General features: G+C 48.2%; 1 non-coding gene across 1 annotated transcript; it reads right to left on the reverse strand.

Annotated features, from left to right (window-relative positions):
- Nucleotides 1-9047: 9047 nt before the first annotated feature.
- LOC138528992 (U6 spliceosomal RNA) lies at nt 9048-9153 on the reverse strand. Its single transcript, XR_011284358.1, has one exon. It is a non-coding gene; the product is annotated as a U6 spliceosomal RNA (small nuclear RNA).
- Nucleotides 9154-9646: the final 493 nt, after the last annotated feature.

The following is a 9646-nucleotide window of genomic DNA, read 5'->3' on the forward strand; positions in this document are numbered from 1 at the left end:
TGCCAAGAAACCTGTATTGGGTCCAGTGGACCCAATGGGAATGGGGATTTACCTCACCAAGGCAACTCGGGATCTGGTGCAAATTGCGCTGGAACGAGTTACGGTAACGCTAATAGCATTGGGCAGTATCCCGCACAATTAGCGCCGGGATACCGTCCAACTCATGATGAGGCCCCATGTCGTGCATTTTCTTTTAAATGGAACAGAAGTGATATAAACCTTACATTCCTTGGAATAGAACTTGCATTTCTATCCCTCAAACAGGAATAGATTTGTTTTTACATTTCACAATGATGGGCCCGTCATTGGGAAATGTGCCTGTCATACATTAATGTTGGAAGTAAGCACCCGACACTAATGTATTCAAAAGAGGAGTGGCGGCACATTGTTTGCTCTGTTGCACAGTCCCCCTGAAAAGCAAAGGACATCTTTGGGGATAAGGTGATGTGCGCATTTCAAAAATGAATGCAAATGAAGAATGTGCATCCTTTGAGCTTTTTTCAATGGCGTTTACGACTTTTTGTCGGCCCTACTATATCATGTCCTTAGCCACCGGTAGTACTGAATTCTAGGGTACTGGTTTGGCAGCCTAAATATAGTATTACCAAAGGGCCCAGTCGACCCACCAAATACTCACAATTACAAATACTCACATCTATATGAGTGGCTTGAATTCTGTTTCTAAAGTTTCAAACTGTTTGCAGCCTCAGCTCGAAATGGTTGAAACCTTTGAGGACAGTCGAAACCCTATTGTTTAGACAGGCTCATATCTTTTTATTTTGGGCAGGTTCGCACTCCCCAACCCCAAGACTCTTTATTAAAACAAGTGTCCCCAGGAACTGCAAGTCAGATGAATCCTGATTTGCCAAACTCTGAGAAATCAAAATGAATGAATACGACAGAATGTATTAAAACAACTTAAGCATGTAGACAGGTTTCAGAGAACCAAGAGCATAGTTAACCTTTTGTACATTCTAATCTGGCAAATACCTATGATTCAAGTATATTGGTAGCAATGTCCTGCAGACTAAACCATGCAAATACTAGCGTAGTAAAGTACTATGGTAAACATAGTTGCAACTTGGATAGTATTACCATCCAAAACACAGGTACAAAATACTGTCAAAGATGTGATCCAAAGACTAGTTTAATAGCACTCAACAAGTGCGGCCCAGCCAAGCACAAGTGTAAAAACCCTGCAAAAGGTGTGACACTAATGAAACTGTTGCAACACACAATGGGGCTCACTCTCGAGTTCCCCACAATTTAACGGCAAGGAGCCCTTACGTTTCTCTTTTAACGTAAGCGTGTCCCGCTGCCAAATTTTGTTCATTAACACTATGGCGTGTAAACGGAAAGGGCAGACGGAGGTGTACACGCGTTTATGCCTCCTTTTGCCCTTCATGTTTGGACTCCACAGTGCATTGTGAGTAAATGCTGCCTGGCATGGCAAGCGGTGCTCACAATTACAGTAAAACGCTCTCCAATATGCTCACATTTGTGAACACTGTTTACCATGCGTAAGCAGTGTTCACAATTGAAAAAAAAAACATTGTACAACAGGCATGCATGTCGGATAGCATTTATTTGTAATTGTAAACACTTTCTGCTGTGCGGGCATAGCAGGCAGCATTTACAATGGACCCCATAGGGTTCTCCAGCATTTGCTCCGGCATGAAAATCCTTGTTGGCGCAAATGATGAAACACAAGTTGCGTTCTTCCCCTCCTCTCTGCCATACAAATGGATGAAAATGTGGCATGGCGTGATGAAAGGGATATAAGCCTTACCCAAAGCTTTAGCGCCTTTCTACCACGTTATGCCACTGACAAACCTGAGCCCCAGTAGGTGCGAACGCAAGTGTAACAGCAATCCATTAGATTACACAAAAGTACAGCTATAGCAAAGTCCTACAAGAGTGATGCAAATGTAGGTCTGACTACAGGTGAGCATGTATGATTGAAACACATGTGTAATAGCACTTCAAGTGTCAAACAAGCAAAGGTGCCACAACTATCTGACAGGTAAGACTCAAGCACAAGTGTAACAATAGACCTACGGGCAAAATCCCACCAATGAGTGCTGACCAAACATAACCAAACATATGTTTAGCAACAATTCAACAGGTATTACCCTAACACATGCATGAATGGCTGAATGAATGAATGAATGAATCAATCAATCAATCAATCAATCAATGCATTTGGAATTTGTAGAGCGCGACTTAGACGCGAGGGCATCCTGGCGCTAGTGGGGAGATACTTGGCGACGGACACAAAAATAAGAGACACCCTGAGAAGAAAAAAGAAAAAGACTATCGCTCAACTAAGGGAAAAAGAAACATTGTCAGTGCCCTCCTAAATGCCAGATGGTCAGATGGCAAAGGATGCGGTAGAGAATTCCCCAGACTTGGAGCGGCCACAAACAAGGCCCTTCCTCCCCACAGTAGCCCGCGCGTATCGAGCACGGATAACAATCGCTGGTTAGCGGAGCGTAACTCATGTGTAAAATCCAAACAGGGGTATGACAGTCACATTGATGTCGTCCATACCTAAGGGAGCTACTTACCCAAGAGCTACAAACCACAAGTATAAGTGTGACTACAGTCCAAGTGGCATGATCCAAACACAAGCACAACAGTGCCTTCTGGGTCGAAACCGGTACGGTGCGAGCATAGATAAGTACACAAACTGTTTATGGTTATCAGTCAAACCCAAGTGTAAGCAGTGTCCAAAAATGAGGATCCAAAGAGAAGTGTGACAACTGCCCTACAAGTGTAACTTACATGTAGGTTTAGCAACACTCCAATGGGTACAACCCTCAAGCCCAAGAAACAATGTCTTTACTACCACGATGAGCGAGAAGTGTAGCAGCAGTCCAACACACCTGACCCAAAAACAGATTCCACCGAAACAAAAGTGCAAACAAGCTCAACAGATGTGATCCAACCCTAAGGGCAGGGGTCTAAAGCCTGCGGCCCCCAAATGCTCTGGACTACAACTCCCATGAACCCTACCCATTCACTATGCTGATGATGGGGCCTGTAGTCTAACACACCTGGAGAGCCAGACTTTGCAGACACCGCCTCCTGTGATGAGGCACAACACAAGTGTGCAGCACACCAGCCACTGTGATCCAAACACAAGTGGAACAACCATCCAACAAGTCCGACCCTGGTACAAAATTCTAAACGTGCTACTGTTAGTATGATCCAAGCATACATGTGACCACAGTCCAACCAGTACAATCTAAACTGAAGTGCAAGGGCACTCCAACAGGTTGACTTCAAGCCCGAGTCTGAGCACAACCTACTAGTGGGATTCTAAAACCAGTGCAACAGCCTTCCAACAGGCACTCTCCAAGCACAAGTGGCAACAATTACACAGTCTGTGGTAAACATGCTGCACACTTTTTAGGGCAATGAGTACAGATCCCCTCCTCGTCTCTCCTACATGCTACATATTTCTGGGGGTCCCTTTCACAGCAGGGGGGGGGCTGCTGTAAGATGGTGCCAACCCAAGTCCAGGGGGCAGAACTCTCAGAGTGAATTCCCCAGGTTCCTGGAATGCGCTTCCTCTTTACATCCCACCTTCTCAATGTTTTAAACCTGTCTTTATTCAGGTGTGTGTTTGATGATTTCCTTCAGTTTACAGAGTCTCTCTGCTGCTTGGAATGACTCGTGTGTACTATCTGTTTTGTTTATTTTCCAGCGACTCTTTAATTTCTTGCCTTCTCTGTGTATTTGGCAATTCCTTTACACCAGTGCAAAGATGTCCATTTCAATGAATGTACTCTTGAGCTCGGTCCACAGGAGTGCTTTAAACCCTTTCTGTTGGCAATTGGCCTTGAAAACGTTACAACACAATCAAAACTAAATTTACAAAAAAAGTAAGATAAGGTCACTGACAGCTTTAGTAACACTTGGATGTAACATAACGCTGCAGTTGCCACAAGGATGATAGCGGTACTTAACATTTCTAGCACATTGAAGCATTAGTGTCGGAATGTGCGCTAATGTTGAAGGTATCTTCCAAGTGCAGGCGATGGAATGCGCCAAGATAGCTCTCCTTGAAGTATAAGGTGCCTGCATGCACTCTGATGGTTACTATATAAACATGCACGTGAATGGAATCTAGTGCTGTATGGATAATCCAAACACAGGAGAACTATCCCAGCTCACTGGCCATCAATCAACGTCAGATTCAGAGCGCCTTCCCGTATGGGAACGTGTCCTGCGAAGATTCAAAATGGCGGAGTTCATGTGCTCTGCATGCATGTGTGGCATGGATCAATTATCGTAGCCAAAGAGACGTCTCTGCTTAGAAGTACCACGTAACTTGTGCAATTCACAACTACTTCTCTTTTACTGTTATGGTGAGATAGTGCACCTTATGCAGATTGGCCAGTCTTTCCTATGGTCTATTGCCCAGTGAGTGCGGGTGTGGCGGCCCCCTCGCCACAAATGAGGAGGCTCAGAACGGGGTCTTTACCACAGGGAGGCCGCCATCTTCACCCACGTGAATTCGGCAAGTGCGCTCCCCGCATCCCTTTGCTCACACTCCCACCCCCATTTTATCCAATCCCCCACCCCACTTACCTTCTGCTGCCTTCTCCCTCACCAGCCCTGGGAACACTAGTATTCCCGGCGCGTCCCTGTCACAGCAATGGCCGCCATGGAAAGAGAGAAGGGACTGCATGCAGTTCCCCAGTCCCCGGTCCATGGCGGCTATCTTGATTTTCAACTTGAGATAAAAACTATATTAGTACATGTTTCATTGGTATTACACCAAAACAAAAAGGTGATGGCTGGAAGGTTTCGAATAAATCATAACCACAGGCACTGCCCTGGCCAACCCTCCAGACCATCATTTTTCAGCCGGCCATGCCATTACAGAAGGGGAAAAGCCATATGCAAATCAGCCCTGGTCCCATCCAAACCCAAAATGGACAGTCCAGCCTGAACTGCTAGGCCACATCCCTTCTGCACGAGACCACAAGCATCCCCAGACATGTTTCATCCTAGTTGGGGGTCATCAGTGAGGAGTAGCTTTGGTCTCTAGGGCCGGCAGCCTCGGGACCCAAATGTTGATTGGCCTCGACTTACTCATGTTTGCTCATGACCAGGTGGGCCATGGCCAGAGTAAAGGAGACCGTCTGGCTGTATCAGATTTCCAGGTGTACATCAGAGACAGTACAAGTCCCAGCAGCACAATCCCTGGCCGACAGGCGGTGAACTGGAAACATAGTGCTCCAGGCCCTGCAGTGGGGACACAGAGAAAATGCTCTGATCTGGAGCGTGGCCACAGTGCTCCGGGAGGAGCAGAACGAGCACCCGCCAGAGCCCCCAACATGATCTCGGGCCTGGCAGTAAAGGGAAAGGGGTGCTCCAGCCTGAAGCGGCACCCGGGTGAGCCACAGCAAGATCCTGGGCATCAGCAGTGACTATCACTGTGCTCCGGTTGGAGCCAAAGGAGAACGACAAGCTCCCTGCTGGAGCTGAAGTCAGGATAAACCCTCTGAAAGGCACGGGCCGCGGGGTGGTGATCAGGTGAAGTACTCGGATGGAAAGAGAACAAACGAGACAGCCCCAACAGTGATCCCTGGGCTGGCAGTGAAGAGAAAAGGACTCCAGGTGACTCCATATCAGCACAGGCTATAATGTGCTAATGGCATCGAGCACGGGCATGTTATGTGCTCATGGCATCGCAGGGATGCCGTCAGACTCCGGAGCCCAATGGCATCACCATGTCACGAATGTCCCCTCCCATATCCTCGGAAGGGAGCTAGTGGCCCCGGCGGCCGGCCACTGATGATACCCTGGCTGCCTGCCACTAACGTCACCCAGCATGCTGACCCATCTAAGGACCAGGCCAACAGGGGGCTTGGGGAGGCAACTACCGGCCCCCCTCAGTTCAACCTACAGCTGGGATCTGACCAACGGCCATGGGGGGACCTGACACCTGCCGCGAGGGCAAGGTACATTGGGCAAAGTAAGGGTTGCAGCTCCTCAGGAGTGCTTGTGCGCCCTCATGTGCCACTGGAGAGCGGCACTTGGTGTATTGGAGGAACATCGCAGAAGAAGGAGGTGAGTGTGGTCCTGTCACCCCATACCCAGTAAGCAGTCCGTGGAGCAGCCTGGATCCCCAGCAAGCTGTATCTTGCTGCACTGCCCTCAACATCAAGGAACTATGCCGATGTGGCCCCTGGCACTGGCCAGTGCGGTTTTGTCGGTTTTGAACTGTACCATCATGGACCTGTTCCCGGGAAAGTGACTCCTGAACAGACGCTGATGGACGATAAACTGGTCACCTGCAGTCCTGCCATTGCTTTAAGAGGACTCTGTAAACATGCTTTGTGATGCTGTGAACATGCATGGTATTTACATGCTTAAAGCAGTCTCAGTATCGGACAGTGATGTGAAGCTGTGCTCCTGCAGTTGGCAGGGGAGCTATATATGGTACCAGTGGCTATCCGTGAGCGTCATGCAATGGTGGCAATTCCATACCCCAGGTTAATAAAGGGTTTGTAACTTGCGGTACAACTGCCAGCCATCCACCGGGGGCGTGCCTCTGTGACCGTCACCTGAGGTTGAGAGGTTGATAGGTGATATGTATAGAAGAATGTGAGACCACATGTGTGTCAATTGCACATCCTGTGTGAAGTTGGTCCCACAACTCTGAAGTAATGTCGTTCTGTAATGGGAGGGGGGGAAATCAGTTACGTTGTCAGTGCTTAAAGTGGGCTGGTGCGCCCTGATATTCAGTTGTCTTTGGTCCTCTGGACTATCTTGGTTGTGTGAAGAAACATGGGCGTTATGTTGGGTAGTTTTCCTTTGCCAGGCACAAATAGGAAGCATTCTCCTGACCCTTGATGATCATTTTCTTTCATTTATGTTCCCCTGATTTTTATTCCTGGTGCTAATTACTGCATTTGGCATCCCATACCGGATTTTGTACCGGATTTGTTTCACACAATGCTGGCCCTTAACACCCTGATTTTTATTCCTGGTGCTAATTACTGTATGTCCATGAGCCGACATTCCACTTTCACAATATCCATTCCAATGTACAATCCATTCCAATGTACAAAGCACCTTTTGTTTTTGACTCATGGTTGGGACTTTGCTGTATTCTAATTTCATAACAAAATGGGAGAGGGGCTTCAATCGGGTGTTGACAAATCCTACCCCTGTTACTTGAGTGTGGGCCAATACACCAGATAAGGCCTTGGCCCTGGGCTATAACATCCCACTATGGCATTAGAATACTGTCTTTGGCACTGCCTAACTTTTCAATATTCCTGAAAATTCTAATTGTCACAAGTGGTTTGCGGTGTATTTAACTGTTGCAAATGAGCATTTTAAAATGCCACCGGGCAAATAAACATTTTTTTTCTTTTTCTTTTGCAATGTTTTCTTTTGCAATGTGACTCACTAGCAATGTGAACTTATTGCCAATTTTTGTTCTATAAAGAATGCATGGGCAAGGCATAAGTGGCAGGCATGGGTAGCATAAAATCTAGTTCACAAATAAGATAAGCTATGTTCAGTGCAGTAAACCACGTAAATAAATAATCCCCTTGAGCTTTGATTTGTTATACTTTAAGCCATGTAGCAAGCAGTCTGCTACACAATATGTACTTAGTAATGTAGGCCCGACCAATTTTACCATGTCACATTTAGGCCCCGCCCACTAATTAGGCCACACCCATCATATTTAGGCCACGCCTCCAAATGAGGGCCCCTCTCAGTTTCTTACCCCACTTAAAGCACTGTACGTTGTAATACCGTTTGTTTTGTTCCTAATGAAAAAGGAGGGATGTTGTGTAGTGAACCCTCCCGCGTGTGTTTCCACTTTAAGGAGATGTGTCCCTCCCATAGGCATTGCTCTTTTAAAATGGGCCAAGACAATAAAAGGGAGCCCTGCAGGCACCTGCGACAGAACGGCTGCCGACCCCATAACGGAATGGTCTGAGTGTGTGTGTCTGTTACTGTGGTCTGCAGGCCCAACCTGAGTAAGCAGGTGCCATGGGGCCCTCTGCCCAGAAGAAAGCCAGGGTCCGCATGAGCCGGCAGGGCCAGACCTGATACCCCTAGAGGCACCAAGCCTCCCAGGTGCTGGCGCCCCAGAGCACCTCAGGGCGGGGGTTGGTGGGATGTCCTGGACCAGCCCCACCCATCCATCCTCCGAGGCATAATGCCTCCGTGACACTGGTGCCCCATAGTGTCCCGGGGTGGGGGGTGGGGTTGAGGGGGGCTGTTCCGATGCCCATGGCCAGCCTCCCCCGTAACACTCCCCATTCATGGAAAGTAATGGCGTTGTCGGTCACCGTGCACCGCGCCGAATCCATGGCAGGAAGTGTGTAGGGTTTCTCATGTGTTCTTCAGCTGCCATGAGTGAACGGCCAAACTAGGCTCCCCGGTGCAGCTGGTAGGTTCGTGCGCATATAGGCCACAGCGTCACGGCCTGCTATTCCTGGCATCCCCGTACAACTTTCTGCCACATGTGTAGAGAATCAAGGATCCCAAAACACAAGCTGCTTCCACCCTGCAGTGTTTGCAGGCCAGCCGCGCTCCCAATTGGCTTTGCTTGTGACGTCAGTCTGCGGTGTCATCACGAGGACACGCCGGCCGCGTTCACAGGGCACACCGGGAGCCAAAGATAGAAGCGGAACGCTTGTGGCTTGGAGGAGGTTCTTTCCATGAACAATCCAACCCTCCTCCAGCCCTCCTGCCAGCCTTGCCCCGGCCCCCTCCGGCCCGGCAGGCCCAAATTGGAAGCAGCTTTCTTGGAAGAGGCATTATTGCCTCTTTGCATTTTGTGTTGTTTTGCATATCTTTGATATCGGCTCTCAATGGCAGTAGAGGTTGCAGGCGGAGATTGTGAATACAGTTTCCCATCCAACTTCAGTTGTCATTTGACCACTCCCACGAGAGAGTGTGTGTGTGTGTGTGTGTGTGTGTTGGGTTTCACCTCAAAATACTTTCTAACTACACGATAGCAACACCTATTTTTTCGTGGGAGCAGTACGGCAAGCTATGTGTGAAGTCCTTTTAAGGAACACTTCCCAAATTGGCATGTCACCCTGCGCAGAGGTCATGCTAATCTTCTCTGTATGGTTCCAGTTTTATTACATGTGCTGCCATGGTGAGCATCTAAGGGTGAAGTCTACCTGGAGTTGACCAAAATTGGGTCTTTTCTGCTGGAAATGTATAAACGCCTCTTTCGTCGCCGAGGATCTCAGCAGCGAAGCAATGTATATGAAGAGACAATAGCGAACATAGCAGTGTAGAATTGACGGGAGAGTGATGGGTACCGCAGGCATGATGCCTTCTCTATAGATAAACGTGATCTTTGATAGGATATGATAGGTTATTTATAACGCGCTTAATGTCCAGAGGTTTCTAAGCGCAGACCCGGGGATCGAACCTGTGATGCTCCGTGTCGTCTTGCTTCCAAGGCGAGCACGTTGCCCCGGAGCTATCCTCCCGAGCTATCCTCCTTAAATTGACGTCCAACAGGGACTGTTCAAATGTTGGACTATGCTGTGGCTTGTGGAGCCCAGCTAGGAAGGAATGGAGCACTCAACAGCCCAGCACAGCAAGAATGATTCATGATTTTGTGTATAGACAGGTGGGACTGAGTCTA

The sequence above is a fragment of the Ambystoma mexicanum genome, chromosome 7q (assembly GCF_040938575.1).
Source record: "Ambystoma mexicanum isolate Mex_15411 chromosome 7q, UKY_AmexF1_1, whole genome shotgun sequence".
Taxonomy (NCBI): Eukaryota; Metazoa; Chordata; class Amphibia; order Caudata; family Ambystomatidae; genus Ambystoma; species Ambystoma mexicanum.